We start from the raw sequence: 16,565 nt of genomic DNA, 5'->3' as shown, positions 1-16,565 counted from the left end.
TATACCCCTCTCCATTCCATCCTCCATCTCATCCTCGGTGATAATGACTTCTGTATTTTTCCTTTTTCTGGATCATAACTGCTCCATGTATAAGAAGTGAGAAAGAGAATTGTAGATGATAGGAGTGAATGGAGATTTGAGTGATGAGTTTTCTGTGAATGTTGGTGTGCATCAGGGGTCCGGTCTTGAGTCCCATGTTGTTTATCAAGGTACTTGAAGCCCTTTCACATGACTTTAGAAAGCAGACTCCAGTGGGAGTTGTTGTATGCTGATGATTTGGTGTTGATTACAGAGAATGACAGGGAGGCAGAGGGAAAGATATAGGAAGTGGAGAGATGGTATGGAGAGACGGAGGAAAGATTTAGGGAAGTGGAGAGAGATGGTATGGGGCACAAGGGCTTAACAGTAAATGCAGATAAAACAAAAGTGATGACATCTGGGGCTGGTGGCAGTACTGTCAAAGAAGGGGGAGAGTGGTCATGTGCGATTTGCCAAAAGACCGTGGGATGTAATTCCATCTTGTGCAGTGTTTGTGATAAGTGGGTGCACAAGAGATGTAGTGGTATCAGAGGTAGACTGCAAGATATTAGATTTCACGTATGCGGTGTGTCGGGGAGAGCAGGTGGAGATTGTCAGGCCATTGAAAGGACTGGGGCTTCTGCTGGTGAGTCTCTTGAGTGTGTGGAAGAGTTTTGTTATTTGGGAAACATGTTGTGTGCTGGAGGTGGGGCTGGAGCAGCTCTGTGGCTGGGGTGAGAAGTGGCTGGAAGAAGTTCAGGGAGCTGTTGCCTCTCCTGACATTGAGGAAGACTCTCCCTCCATGGCTTAAAGGTCTTTATATGTGACATGCATTAGGAGTGTAATGCTGTATGGTATGAGACCTGGGCAGTAAAGGAAGAGGATATTCGCAGGCTCAAACGCACAGAACTTACAATGATTAAGTGGATGTGCAGTGCATCAGCAGGTGTGAGGCCTGGGGGGCTATGTTTATGATGGAAGGTTTATGAGGTAGTATGGGGGTGGGTTGATGAGTATGGGTAGATTGATGTGGTTTGGGCATGTGGAGATGATGGAGGTTGACAGTTGGTGGCAGAAAGTGAGAAACGTTAACTTTAGAGGGTAGGGTTGTGAGAGGTAGGCAGAAAAACACCTTAGATGAAGTCACTGACTGTGACCCCAAGGATAAGGGACTGAATAGGGTGGCAGCTAGAGTTTGAGTTGCATGGAGAGCTGCTGCATTAGGTGATGTAGGCTGATGCATGCAAAGCGTGTTGCAACCATTAAAAAACAAAGATGACACTGATAATGGTTTTTGTGGGCAGATGGAGGAGTGGATGGTGAGTGTCATGGTGCCATCTTGTTCTGACATCAAGGTTGGCTGGAAATTGATGGAACCTGCTGACAGACAATACACCGAAACCTTTGCTTTGCAGTGGACCAACGTGGCCTGCTGCTGTGATGATGATGCTGGACGGAATTGCAAGAAATCTGCAGCCATTCATCTGGCAGTGATGTTAAAGGTAAACCAGGTTTCCTTTTCCATATCCTTTGTAGATGCAGGCCTGCGGTAAGTCAGCCACACCCCAAAAGTTTTATACGCAGTGTCACTCTACCAGTGTGATAGGGGAAATAGTAGGGGAGTGAAAGATGATAGGAATAATAGATTGTTAGTGGAGAAGAGAGAGAGAGAAACTGAGGAGATGGAAGGAGCACTTTGAGGATTTGTTGAATGTGGAGAGTAGGAGAGCAGTGCGAGTATAAGTGGTTGGGGAATGGCTGGGAGAGAGAAGAGATGAGAGGAGGGAGGAAAGAGAGATCAGTAGAGCGGAAGTAGTCGAAGCGATGAAGAATATTAAGTTAGGAAAGGCCTCAGGAATTGATGGAGTGTATGGTGAAATGCTGAGGTATGGGGGTGAAGTTGTTGTGGAATGGATATGCAAGTTGTGTAGATTGGCTTGGGAAGAGGGAAGGGTTCCAGAGGGACTGGAAATCAGGTATAAGTGTTCCTTTATACAAAGGAAAAGGGGAGAGAGAGGTATGTGGTAACCATAGGGGTATTTGCCTACTTAGTGTTACTGGTAAACTATATTGTAGAATAATAATTGATAGGGTCAGGCAATTGACAGAGGAGCTAGTTGGAGAAGAACAAGGGGGATTTAGGAAGGGAAAAGGGTGTGTAGATCAGATATTTGTTCTAAGATGGATAGTGGAGAAGTATCTAGAGAAGGGAAGAAGAAGTGTATGCAGCCTTCATGGACTTGGAGATAGCTTATGACAGACTAGATAGGCAAGGTATGTGGAAGGTATTAAGAATATATGGCGTGGAGGGGCAATTGTTGAGTGCTGGGAAGAGTATGTACGAAGGAGCTAGAGCTACGGTGCGAGTGGATGGTGAGCTGAGTGAGTTCTTTGATCTCAATGTGGGACTGAAGCAGGGTTGTGTGGTGTCTCCATGGCTGTTTAATATATACATGGATGGGGTTGTAAAGGAGGTGCAGAAGGTAGGAGCAGTGGATGTAGAAATTTAGCTCTAATGAATTAAGGGGTGGAGATTTGGAGATCTTGCGGTGTTGCTGTTTGCTGATGATACAGTATTTTATTGAGTGAAGATGAATGGGAGTTGCAAGGTTTGGTGAATGACTTTGGGACAGTGTGTAGGAGGAGGAAGCTGAAAGTTAATGTAAATAAAAGTAAAGTTATGGCGTTTGAGAGAAGAGATAGAAGTCACAGAGTGTGCAGTGCGGTTGGATGTTGAGGATATGGAGAATGTGAATGCATTTAAAAGTACTTAGACAGTATGATGAGTAAGGATGGAACTTTGGGGGTTGAAGTGCGTGAAAAGGAGTGCAGCGGGAAGGAAGGTTGTTGGTACACTGAAAGCAGTGATGAGAAATAGGGAGGTGAGTATGGAAGTTAGGAGAGTCACTTTGATGGTATTAGATCCCTACCCTGACGTATGGAAGCGAGGCGTGGACCTTGCAAGAGGGGAACAAGTCAAGAGTGAGAGCAGTGGAAATGAACTACTTGAGAGGAGGCATGTGGAGTGACATGGAGGGAGAGGTTGACGAATGAAGAAGAGCGGAAGGAACGTTGTTAGGTGGATGTGGATGTGGTTGAGAAGATTGGGAGAAATACACTGAAGTATATGGTTTGAGCATGTGGAGAGAATGGAGAATGAACGATTGACTAGAAAGGAAGGTGTATGTAGGTGAGGTGGAAGGGAGGGAGAGGGAGGGGTAGACCCGAGGGATGAGGTGGAGGGATGGTGTTGAGAGTTTTATGAGGGAGGAGGGAGTGAGTTGGGAGGAGGGGTAGTCAAATGGTGGGTGACAAATGATGACTTGGAGGCGTTTTGTCTGCGACCACCCTTTACGGGATTAAGGCGTCGGGCTATAGATAGATAGATAGATTATTATTTTTTTTTTTTTCAGGAGTTTTTGTGTAGTATCTCTTCTTTAGTGATTACATTTGCATAGTATGATAATAACATTTCTCTTTTAATGCTGTTTATACCTTATTACTGTATCAGCATAGTCTGCATCAGTAGCAGCAGCACAATCACCCATACCTCTTTTCCTACCCTTGGATGGGGGCGTGTGAATCCGGTGTAGAGAGTCAAAGAGAGAGGGAGAGAGAGAGAGAGAGGAGAGAAAATAGCTAAGTCTGTCCAGTTGGAATGAACCACACTGGCAATAATTCCAGCTTCACATTAATAACATCAATTTAACATCATAGTATTTGCAATGATTGATTATGTGTGTGTGGATGAGAGGATGCGAAGATGTGTAAAGGATGCAAGAGTGTAAAGAGGTTGGGGGAGTGGACTTTCTGACCACTACTTGGTGGTGGCCAGAATTGGGAATGCAAGTAAGATGGAGGAATAGAAGAAGGGAAAGACGAGAGGAAGGAGTAGTTGCAAGGAGAGTGGAAAGGTTACAAGAGGATGAGAAAAAGGCAAGGTATAAGAGAGAAGTGAAGGAACGATTGGGCAAATATGAATTGGAGCAGATGGGAGACGTGGAAGGTGTGTGTAGGATATTTACAGAAGAAATATGTGCAGCATGTGATGTGGTGTGTGGAAGGAAGAGAAGACGGGAGGGGGTGCAAGGGAACAGCGTGGTGGACTGAAGAGGTGAAACAGGCTGTGGCACAAAAGAAGAAAGCATACAATGAATGTATGAGAAATAGGGGCGTGGAAGAAGCTTGAGAGGCGAGGAAGAGAGAGTTATATGTAGAAAGAAAGAGAGAGGTGAAAAGAATAGTAAGAGAGTGGATGAGGAATTTGGAAGGAATTTGAGTGTAAAGTGGAGGGACTGTAAGGTAAATGTTCTACGGAAAGAGGTGAAAAGAGTAAGACAGGGTGGAAGTGAAGTTAGCAGGGGAGTGAAAGATAAAAATGGTAGATTACTAGTGGAGAAGGGAAAAAAAGTGAGCAGATGGAGAGAACACTTTGGGAATTGTTGAACGTTGAGGATGGAAGTAATGCGAGTATAAGTGGCTGGGGAATGGCTGGGAGAAGGAGAAGAGGTGAAAAGACAGGAAGAAATCAGTAGGATAGAAGTTGTGGAAGCAATGAAGAAAATTAAATTGGGGAAAGCTCCAGGAATTGATGGAGTGTGTGGTGAAATGCAGAAGCATGTGGGGAGAGATAGTAGTAGAATGGATGTGGAAGATGTGCAGATTGGCCTGGGGAGGGAAGGTAGAGTCCCGGAGGATTGGAAGTCAGGTATAATTATTCCCTTGTACAAAGGAAAAGGGGAAAAAGAAGTGTGTGGTAACCATAGGGGTATTTGCCTTCTTAGTATAATAGAGGAAAAGTGTATGGTAGGATATTTATGAGACAGAGTTAGGGAAAGAACGGAGGAGAAATTAGTTGGAGAAGAACAGGGAGGCTTTAGGAAAGGGGAAGGGAGAGTTGTGTAGTATCAGATATTTCCATTCTTAGATCTTTAGTGAAAAGATTTCTAAGTGAAGGGAAAGAAGTTGTATGCGGCTTTCATGGATTTGGAGAAAGCATATGACAGGAGGTGGATAGACAAGGATTGTGGAAAGTGTAAGTAGAATATATGGAGTAGATGGGAAGTTGTTGAATGCTGGTGAAGAGTATGTACGATGGTGCGAAGGCTGCAGATGCGTGTGGATGGTGAACTAAGTAGAATTTTTCTCTTTGAAAGTTGGTTTGAAAACAGGGATGTGTCATGTCTCCATGGTTGTTCAATCTGTACATGGATGGGAGGGTAATAAAAGAGGTACAAGGTAGGAATTAGTAGATGTTGGAGGTAATGCCCTGGTGGAAGAGGGGATAGTGTTTGGAAACTCCCTGTTACTGTTGTTTGCAAGATGATACTAGTGTTGTTGAGTGAAGACGAAGGGAGCTGCAAGGCTTGGTGGATGAGTTTGAGAGTGTGTGTAGAGGAAACTATGAATCTAAAGGTGAATGTATGGAAGAAGTAAAGTGATGGTCTTTGAGAGAGGTGAAGTTAGTGAATGTACAGCGAGGATGGATGGTGAGGAATTGGAGAAAATGTGAGTACGTTTAAGTACTTGCAGTTGTGTGATGAGTAAGGATTGGAGGAGTTTGGAGGGTGAAGTGCTTGAAAGTGGTACAGCAGGGAAGAAAGGTTGCTGGTTTTTTGAAAGCTTAGTGATAAGAAACAGGGAAGTGAGCATGGAAGTGAAAAAGTTACTACATGACAGTATTGTAGTGATACCAGCAACTTCCCATAACGTACGGAAGTTGAAGCTTGGACATTGTTGAAGGACACTGAAGTCGAAGAGTGAGAACAGTGGAAATGAGTTATTTAAGAGGAGCCTGTGTGGGAGTCACATGGAGAGACAGGCTGACGAATGAGGATATAAAAGGGATGCGTTGTGGTGTGTGGATGTGGATGTGATAGGAAGCGTTGCCATAGAGGAATAATACACTGAGGGGTGGTTTGGCCATGTGGAGAGGATGGAGGGTGAAAGACTGACGAAGAGAGTGTATGTGAGTGAGAGGTGGAGGGGGGAAGAGGGAGGGGGAGGCCAAGGATGAGATGGATGGATGGGGTGGAGAGGTATATAGAGAGAGAGGGGTGTGAGTTGGGGAGCAGGGCAATGAAATGGCAGGGGACAGAGGCGACTTGGGAAGCGGCCCGATTGTTTTGTTTGTGGCCACCCCAAAAACGAGAGAAAAACTTGAGGCGTCTGGCAAATAGATAGATAGGTATAGTATTTTGCATCAGTTAACAACATAGTATTTGCATCAGTTAACAACATAGTATTTGCATCAGTTAACAACATAGTATTTGCATTAGTTAACATATTAGTATTTGCATCAGTTAACATATGTAATATTGTTGCATCAGTTAAATAAACATAGTATTTGCATCAGTTAACAACATAGTATTTGCATCAGTTAACATGGCATTAGTATTTGCATCAGTTAACATATTAATATTTGCATCAGTTAACAACATAGGTATTTTGCATCAGTTAACAACATAGTATTTTGCATCAGTTAACAACATAGTATTTGCATCAGTTAACATATTAGGTATTTGCATCAGTTGAACATATTAGTATTTGCATCAGTTAACAACATAGTATTTGCATCAGTTAACAACATAGTATTTGCCATCATTTAACATCATAGTATTTGCATCAGTTAACATCATAGTATTTGCATCAGTTATACAACATAGTATTTGCATCAGTTAACATATTAGTATTTGCATCAGTTAACAACATAGTATTTGCATCCAGTTAACATCATGAAGTATTTGCATCAGTTAACATCATAGTATTTGCATCCAGTTAACAACATAGTATTTGCATCAGTTAATAACATAGTATTTGCATTAGTTAACATATTAGTATTTGCATCAGTTAACAACATAATATTTGCATCAGTTAACATCATAGTATTTGCATCAGTTAACATATTAGTATTTGCATCAGTTAACAACATAGTATTTGCATCAGTTAACAACATAGTATTTGCATCATTTAACATCATAGTATTTGCATCAGTTAACATCATAGTATTTGCATCAGTTAACAACACTAGTATTTGCATCAGTTAACATATTATTAGTATTTGCATCAGTTAACAACATAGTATTTGCATCCCAGTTAACATCATAGTATTTGCATCAGTTAACATCATAGTATTTGTCGATCAGTTAACAACATAGTATTTGCATCAGTTAACAACATAGTATTTGCATTAGTTAACATATTAGTATTTGCATCAAGTTAACAACATAATATTTGCATCAAGTTAACAACCACATAGTATTTGCATCAGATTAACATATTAATATTTGCATCAGATTAACATATAAGTATTTGCATCAGTTAACTATCTATCTATCTATTGCCAGTCACCTTAATCCCATAGGGGTGGCCACAAACAAATCGCCTCCCACGTCGCCTCTGTCGCCCGCCATTTCACTGCCGTGCTCAGTTAGCACAGTAGTATTTACAACCCCAGGCTTATTTGAACATGAACCCTTCCTCTGCAGGCTTCCATCCTCCCTTTGGGGATGTGGAGGAAATTGAGGAATGTTTGTTTAGCCAGGCAGGGGAGCCATCTGGTTTTTTCATTACGTAAAAGCAGATATTGAGATCTGCCCTTTCCTTTCCTCCATCCTTCTTTCCTTCCATCCTCTTCTCTCTTTCTTTCCTTCATTCTTTCCTTGTCCTTCTGCCTGTGGGTGACTCTACACTGAGTGACAAGCCAAATAGTTTCCTGTACACCAAGAAACCATTTACTAAGCTGGGTGGTAACCATATAACCAAATTATGGCACCTGGTGGTTTAGTGGGTAATTATTGCGCTCCAATCGGATTGAGCCGGTGAAGGTTTATATCCAAGGAATGGTTTGGGTTTATTGCTCGTGTAATGCCACTCAGGGATGAGTGAGGCTGGTCACTCTCATCTTAAATGTCAGGACGAACTTGCCTAGCCCTGGGCTCTAACCTTCCTTATGGGGCAGCATAGGATTGGATGATGATGATGATAATGATAAAAATGACAGCATGTTTCCACCTAAAGAATTCCTGTATTAGTTGGCCGTGGCACAGCTGATATTCTCAATGTACTGGAAGCCAAACCAAAAGCCTATCTATCTATCTATCTATTGCCAGATGCCTTAATCCCATAAGGGGTGGCCACAAACAGATCACCTCCATGATGCCCTGTTCCCTGCCATTTCACTGCCCTGCTCCCAGCTCACCCCCCGCCCCCTCTCAGATACCTCTCCATCTCATCCTCGGTCTCTCCCTCCCTCTACCTCACTCACATACATTCTCCTTGTCAGTCTTTCAAAGAAGCCACAACCAGCTAATTACCTTCCAACAGTTGCTGGAAACTGTTGGGGAAAAAACAGCAATTTGAGATACTGTATATGATACGATTTGTAACAATGTGAGAGTGTGTGCTTGGATGTTGACTCTTCTATACAGTCAGTTGGATAAAAAGCCTAATAATATGCAGGATAAATGACTAAATAAGAGATGTTATTAAATCAGCAAAGGCACTGGAAATGTTAGCCTGAGTAGCATAGGTGTGAGGTCATATTAACACTGTTATGTGAAGGTGTGGACAAACTTGTAGTGTTTAACAGTTACTTCTTGCAGCAGGACACCAGGACTGAACATCTGACTTACCTTACCTTGCCTTAGCCATAGCTTCTGTAAGTGGTAACATTCTTACCAGCCAGGATTATGAGTTTTTCATGAGATTTTGTGAAACAGAAGTTTGACCAGAATATTTAGAGGTTAGATAGATTCCACACTCACCTTAAATGTTAGGATCATCTTGCCTAGCCCAGGGCTCCTATGCTTGTCATGAGGCAACACAGGATTGGATGATGGATGCATGGATAAATGTTCTGCAAAACAGTTTAGGGCAAAGCTGTGCACCTAGTTGTTGTGTGAGAGTTGATATTGAGACAACCTTCATGGTTACTGAAAAGGATTGCTCATTGAACACCTGTTTCAGCCACTCTGATATTAAAGAAAACACCTCAGTACACTTGAAAGCTTCCTCTTAATTATTGATTCACTTCATCTGTCTATCTATAGCCTGATGCCATAATCCCATAAGGGGTGGCCATTTGTCTTTGAGTTAGTGGTTTTGCTGGGATGGGCACTAACCCTCCACCAACCCACTTGTTGACACATAGGGAACATGTGTGGGTTGGTTTTATGGTTACCACCCAGCGTTGTAAATGATTTCCTGGCTTACAGGAAACCATTAGGCTTGTTACTCAGTGTAAAGCCACCTGATAGGGAAACAGGTGTAATAACAAGTAATAGGAAAGATGAGAGAAATGGGAAGAGAGGAGGGCAGACACAGAAAAAGAATGATAAATGTGAAGGAAGAAGTAGGCAGCACTACATCAAGTGAGTGGATGATGGTGGTCACCGCCTACCACCGTTCTCTTGGTGTGGGATAAAATAAGTACAGTAGAGCAAACTAATGCAGGCATATCATTTATATTATAATTAATTTTGTGGCAGCACCCAACAGGACCCCTCCATATATGACATACAGCAGTGCAGGGTGTTGCCAATTTCCTTTCATAAAACTGTCTGTGCAAAACAAATAAAAATAATTCCAAAGCTGATTTTGTGTGGATGGGATGGAGTGGAGAGGTATATGAGAGAGGGGGGGGGTGAGCTGGGAGCAGGGCAGTGAAATGGCGGGGGACAGGACGACATGGAGGCGATTTGTTTGTGGCCACCCCTTATGGGATTGAGGCGTCTTGCAGCAGATAGATAGGTAGATTATTTTCTATATAGTGCACATCACATGTTTGGTCCTCCCTTGGAAAGCTTATTGTATTTAGCATCTTGTTCCAGAGTTCTTTCTGTAATCTATCCATCTGTCTATCTATCTATAGCCCGACACCGTAATTTCACAAAGGGTGGCTGTAGACAAAACTCCTCCAAGTCACTGTGTCACCCACCATTTGACTGCCCTCCCCCCGACTCACTCTCCCCTCCCTCATATACCTCTCAACTCCATCCCTCCACCTCATCCTCGGTCTCCCCCTCCCTCTCCCTCCACTTCACCTACATACACCCTCTTAGTCAGTCTTTCATTCTCTCCACATGTCCAAACCACCTCAGTGTTGTTCTCTTTCCATCAACACTAATATTTTATAATGTCAGTAATGTCACCAGGGTTAACCAAATGTATCAAACAGCAGTAGACAAAATTTGAACATGTTACTCACCCAGGTCAACTCTGGAACTGTCTCCCTCTGTCTGTATTTCCTACTTCCTATGACCTCCAGTCTTTCAAACGCAGTGTGTCCAGGCATCTCGAAATGAACAGATCTTGAATTTGGCTCTCTTGTGTTGTTTTTGTTTTTTCTTGGAAGGAACAATTTGCGAGCTCCTGGCCTTTGGTTCCTTCTTCTTGCATAGAAAAAAAAAAATATTATTGGTGTTTCTTGTGCTGATGTCCCCAGCTGTGATCACTGACATGTGCTGCTTCAGGGGTATTGCCCAGAATAAATACAACTTCTATCTATCTGTCTATTGCCAGACGCCTCAATCCCATAAGGGGTTGCCACAAACAAATCACCTCCATGTCGCCCTGTCCCCCACCATTTCACTGCCCTACTCCTAGCCCACTCCCCCCTCCCTCGTATACCTCTCCACTCCATCCCTCCATCTCATCCTTGGTCTCTCCCTCCTGCTCCCCCCCTCCACCTCACTCACATACACTCCCCTTGTTAGTCAGGCGCCAATAATAGCTGGTATAAATATAGCATAGCATGTAATTAACCTCTGATGTAGGCAGCTGTGTTCAGTGGGATGTTTTATATGTTATCCTACACCATGGTCTGGGTTAGATAAAGCTGAAATTAATTCTCTTACAGTTAATTTTGTAGTAAACCATTATTATCATGGATATGTGGTAGGTGGGGGCACTCACCATCCACTCACTCAATGTAGTGCTGCTTTCGGGTGTCTGCCCTTTCCTCTCCTCTATCCTTCTTTCGTGTCTTCCTCTTCTGACTTTCTTTCCTTCATTCTTTCCTTTTCCTTCTGCCTGTGGGTGACTCTACACTGAGTGACAAGCCAAATGGTTTCCTATACACCAGAAATCATTTACTACGCTGGGTGGTAACCATATACAGTAATCCCTCTAATATCCGGACGCCCACTATCCGGACATCCCCACTAACCGGACATAATCGTCCTGGGATCCAATATTCCCAAAATGGTCCAAAAACCGCAAAAACTTCGAAAAAAAAAAAAAAATTCCTGCCTGTAATTTGAGCTTGGCACGCGGGGCGCGGGACATCTTTGTTGTGGCGCGTCATTCCTCTGACGTCCGCTAGAGCTTCCCTACATCCTCCCCACTTTCCGCCTGTCTCTTGTCACGAGTGAACGCTCGTCATGGCTGCCCACGTGCTGGCTTTTGTGGTGGTGCCTTACCTGCTGCAGGCACTCCTGCTGCTCTCGGGCCTCTCCTTCGTGTGTGTGATGATGGCCCCGCCACCTGACAAGAGGAAGAGAGTGGTGTTGACTCTGGAGAAGAAGCGGGAGATATTGGAGAAAGTAGACATGGGGTGGTCTTCTTCACGCATCCTCCATGAGTTTAACCTGGCCCGATCTACTTTGATATTAAGAGATCCTGAGACAAACTCATGGAGTACACGGCTGACTTCTTGTCGAGAAGCAAATGCAACGTGGAGAGGAAGGTGATGCTTACTCTCAAGTTTGCTGAAGTCAACCGCTCCACGTTGATTTGGTATTGACAGCAACGTGCTGCTGGTGTGCTGGTGCTGAAGGCTGCTGCTGAGAAGTTCGCCAGGCTTCACGACGCCGTAGACTTCAAGGCATCCGAGGGTTGGCTCTTCGCTTTCAAGTTACGGCATGGCCTTACCAACCGTAAGTCTCATGGCGAAACTTTGGACGCCAACGAGGATGGAGTTGATGAGTTTCGGCACAAGGTGAAGGGCTTGATCGACAGGGAGGGCCTCACTCTCGGTCAAGTCTACAACGCAGACGAAACTGGCCTATTCTATTGCTCGCTGCCAACAAACACTCTAGCCGAGGAGACGGAGAAGCGTGTACCTGGCCGCAAGCTCTCCAAGCAATGGATATCTGCTTTGTGTTGTGCCAATGCTAACGGCATGCACCGGCTTAAGCCTGTTATTGTTGGCCATGCAAAGCAGCCTCGGTGCCTTCGTGGGGTGATGGATGTCCTTCCTGTCGTTTGGTACCATTCTTTGAAGGCGTGGGTCACAGCCCAGATCTTCAAAGACTGGTTCCACAGCCATTTCATCAAGGAGGTCATACATTGCCAGATGGAGAAACTGAGAATCCCACGCGACCAGGTAACGGCCCTCCTCCTCGACAATGCACCTGCCCACCCGTGCGACAAGGACTTGGTGGCTGAGAATGGCCGGATTAGGTGCTTGTTTCTGCCACCTAATACGACTGCTTTCATCCAACCAATGGACCAAGGAGTGATCATGGCAACAAAGCGTCTATACCGAAGGACATTCCTGGACGAGGTGATGGTTGTTCTTGAGGAAGAGGACGAGTGCAGGGAGCGATGGGACACGCGAGGCCAGTGGACTTTGGAAACCTTCGTCGCTACAACATCAAGTCTGCGCTGTACAACTGGGCCAGTGCATGGAAGGAAGTCCCTGTCAAGACTCTAGAAAATGGTTGGTCTCGTCTGCTTCTCGGAACGGATGTGGAGTACGATTTCCTAGGTTTTGACGTGGGATGACTTCCATGCACGTCTCACGTACGCATGGCGACGATGTTGATGTGGACGATGTGCGTGAGTGGTTGGATGACGACAAAGGGTGATACTGGGTATCAGACCCTGTCTAATATCGAGATCGCATCTTCAGTTGCAGGTGTCAGTATCCAGCTTGAAGATTCCGATGAGGACAGCGACGATGATGTGGACTCCTCTCAGCATGACACTACTCCAGTCATCCCCAAGCTGGGCGCACTCCGGGAACACCTAGAGTTCGTTCTCGACTACCTGGAACACCCGGACTGCGACAGGGAGATGGGGCCCTTGGGACTTGTGGAGGAAGTTCGTGCTTTCAGGCAGCACATCATCGATCGGCAGAATCGTCGTTCCTTGCGTCAGTCAACCATTGACAGTCTTTTCAGGCCCGTGACCCCCACTGTGCCCAGCCCTGGCTCCACTCCGTTGCCTCCCCAAGACAGGCCCTCATGCTCCGAGCCACAGCCCAGCACATCAGCCACGGTGGAGTCACCACTCGACGTGAGTTTGTGTCTATCTTCAGAGTCGTCTGCAGTGGGTATGCCATCACCACGACCCAGCGACGCACCCCTAGGTCACCTGCCAGTGATACTCTCGGACTCTGACAGTGATTAAACAGCAAGAACTTCTCCACTAGACCACACAGGAATTTACAGTGTTGTGCAGTGAAAAAAACAGTGCGTTGTGTTAAAGATTTACAGTTGTGAGTGAAAAGACAATTTTTGAACTAAATTTAACGTAAGTAGACTTGTTTGTTTTTGCTTTAGAAAATAGTTAGAAGAGTGGGAAAAGTTAAAGTGCAGAGTGCAACACTTAGTAAGTTACAATGGAGCATAAGTTAGACGAGTGTGCACTGTGAAGAGAACGGACTTCTGAGTGCGATTGACTAAGTTCAGTGCAAGACTTCATGAACAGTGTACTGCAAGTGCTTCAGGAAATCCTTCCTACTGTCAGAGTCCAAGAGGAGGCGGTTATTCATCAAGATGGCCAGGGACTTGCTGTAAGTAGGCAGAATGTTTCATACTGTACTTTTTTCCATACATACAGTACTTACCTCAAACACCTCATTTCACTCTTTAATGTCCTTTATTGGTGTGAGTAGGGTGTTAGGAGCTATGCATGTGCAGTAGGAAGGTGTTTTTCTGAGTTAGGCTAGGTTAGGGTCCATAAGTACCAGTCCAGGAGCCAGTCACCAGAATGTTGAATATTGTATGAACCTACCTCAAAAACCTCATTTTGTGCTTCTTTTGCATTTATTTCAGTCATTTATGTGCCTTATTGGTGTGATTTGGGTCTTAAATAGGTGCTATGCATGTCCAGAGGGAGTTGTATAGGTGTTTCTCTGAGTTAGGGTCCATAAGTACAAGTCCATAAGCTGGGGCCCAATATCCGGACGGGACCACCATCCGGACCTGCCTATGGCCCTATTACGTCGGATATTGGAGTGATTACTGTATAATAATAATAATACTGGACTGTGTTATACCTTCACTGCAATAATCAAATGGTATAATATACAGTATATATAATAATACTGTGCTATGTTATACCTTCACTACATTAACCCCTTAACCCTTTAAGTCCGGGTCGGGTCTTAAGACGGGTTCTCTTGATGGATTCCGGGTCGGGACTTTTGAGTAAAAGAGCCTCAGGCAACGGGTGGCATCGTTTGATACCCCTAACCTTCCACGTTGCACTCAGAGGGGTCTGGGCTCTGACGTCACATGTAAACAAACCTGCTGGTACAAATGTACCGGGTTTTAGGGTGGATTTTTTTTATTTTCGCATTTTATGCTCAAATAATTACCTAAAAATGACTCATAAACCATAAGATAATTTTCTACAAACAAATATATGCCTAAAATCCATCAAAAATATGCTGTAATAACAGTACATGTGACCGATTTTTTTTTCACGTCTGCAACGCGCGGAGGTTAGGCAGCGCGATTGTGCGTAGCGTGGAGTTAGAGGGAAGTCTTCACTTTTCGCCCTCAGCACAGTATTCAGATGAGATGGCAGAACCGGACAGCAATTTGCAGAACTCTGAAGTGACTAGTAGACTTGATGAAGAGAGGGAAGTGCATGACATCACCGATTTTGAAGGATTTTCCGACAGTGATACACAAACTCCGTCAACCTCAGGGGTATCAGTGAGTAGTGCTGGCGTGAAACGTAAGTTATCGCCAGGTTTGGAGTACGATAGTGATGACCAGGAGAGTGGTAGTGACAGTGAGGGGATGGCACAGGAGAGTGGTAGTGACAGTGAGGGATGGCAGACAGTGACAGTGATGGATTTATTCCCGTGAGTGACGAGAGTGATGATGATTCAGACCTAAGTGATGATGATGATGATCCCAGGGTGTGTGACCCTCCCCGTAGGCCTGGTGGTATTGGTAGTGCTGGTGGATCTGGGTTTATCTGGGCAAATGGTGATAGATTCATACCAAATTGCTATAGATTTGATGCAACTCACAGTGGAGTGACAAGGGCTGCTGGAGTAGACAAAAACAGTTCTGAAATGGAGTATTTTCTCCTGTTTTTTGATGGTGAAATTCTTGATTATTTGGTACAAGAAATAAGTTTTTCTAATAAGAAAAGAATGTTCTGTTCAAACTATAAGAAGAAGAAAAGTTTTGTTGAATGAGAGGAAATAAGTTCTGTTCTAATTACTGGTAGCATTAGTAAAGTTCAGAAGTTGAAATTACAATTTTTTGAATATGGAAACAAGTTCTGTTTTGAAAATAATTGTACACAGAAGCAAGAAATAAGTTTTTCTAATAAGGAAAGAATGTTCTGTTCAAACTATAAGTGAAAACACCAGATAGAAAAAGTTGTTTGTTTACTTTCTGCGGCATCCTCATGGATTACCCATACTGCATTCATCAGCTTCATCAGCTGTAATTTCAGTAATGGGTAGGTAAAATATATTTATTTTATTATTTTTATTGATATTTCATCATTATCCATCATCCCAAACACATAAATCATAAAAATATGACATGTCAAATTTCCCGAAACTTTTGCCTCCCGGGGCATGTCTGCGGATTCTGAATTGCCTCACAGAGGGGTTAAACGCGGATCGTCGCTTTTGCAACGGTCGGCCCAAAGGACAGAACGGCGAATCGTCGCGTTTGTGATTTGAGTTAATTTTGAATAACCGCGGGAAAGCAGGCTCCAGCTGGTATTGTCTATCAGTACCGCCACCCTTGAGCTACGTTTAGCACACTTGACCTTTGTACTACTGACCTCGGTTGTTGCCAAGTTTCAATTTTTTTACCCACCCACGCACCGATGCGCGGCCCTCCCTCGTCGTGCGATATGGCAGCGCGCGGATGGCTCATACGTGTCCAATCTGCGCCGTCATCTCGCAAGCACTTTCTGCTATTGGGAAACGCTTGTTTCCCCAGTTGTCACACTGTGATTTTTTCACGCGGTTTGCCCCTGTTTAGCATCAGTCCACGCGAATCTTCCACGGTGACACCATGTCAAATTCAAGCTCTTCCGAGTCTGTGCCTTCCAGCCCTCCGAAAAAGGGTTTTGTGACCTCAACCCCGTTCAAAACCTTACCAGGAACTGCTAAGGGACTGAGTGACTCTGCAATAGCCAGTGAACTATTGAAAGCGTCGATGGATTATGGGAGTGACGTCGGTGTTTGGTCAAGCCTGGCAGAGTCTGACACGCAATCGAGTGCTGAGTCTGTGCCAGAAGTGACTGTTTCAGTGCCAAGCACCTCAACAGGCAAGGCTCCTGTGAAAAGGGGCTTGGAATATGGGAAGGGGGCAAAGAGGAAAAGGAGTGGTGACCCCAGT

General features: G+C 44.3%; 1 long non-coding RNA gene across 1 annotated transcript in view; it reads left to right on the top strand.

Annotated features, from left to right (window-relative positions):
* The first annotated feature begins 1,475 nt into the window (after positions 1-1,475).
* LOC145409189 (uncharacterized) overlaps positions 1,476-16,565 on the top strand; it is a 28,186-nt gene continuing 13,096 nt past the window's right edge. Inside the window, exon 1 of the long non-coding RNA XR_013899069.1 lies at positions 1,476-1,520. This is a non-coding gene — a long non-coding RNA (uncharacterized LOC145409189). The remainder of the gene's footprint in view (positions 1,521-16,565) is intronic.

Source organism: Coenobita brevimanus, chromosome 80, assembly GCF_032717465.1.
Source record: "Coenobita brevimanus isolate Jiangsu-jjx chromosome 80, ASM3271746v2, whole genome shotgun sequence".
In the NCBI taxonomy this organism is placed as follows: Eukaryota; Metazoa; Arthropoda; class Malacostraca; order Decapoda; family Coenobitidae; genus Coenobita; species Coenobita brevimanus.
This window is presented reverse-complemented; position numbering and strand designations above follow the sequence as displayed.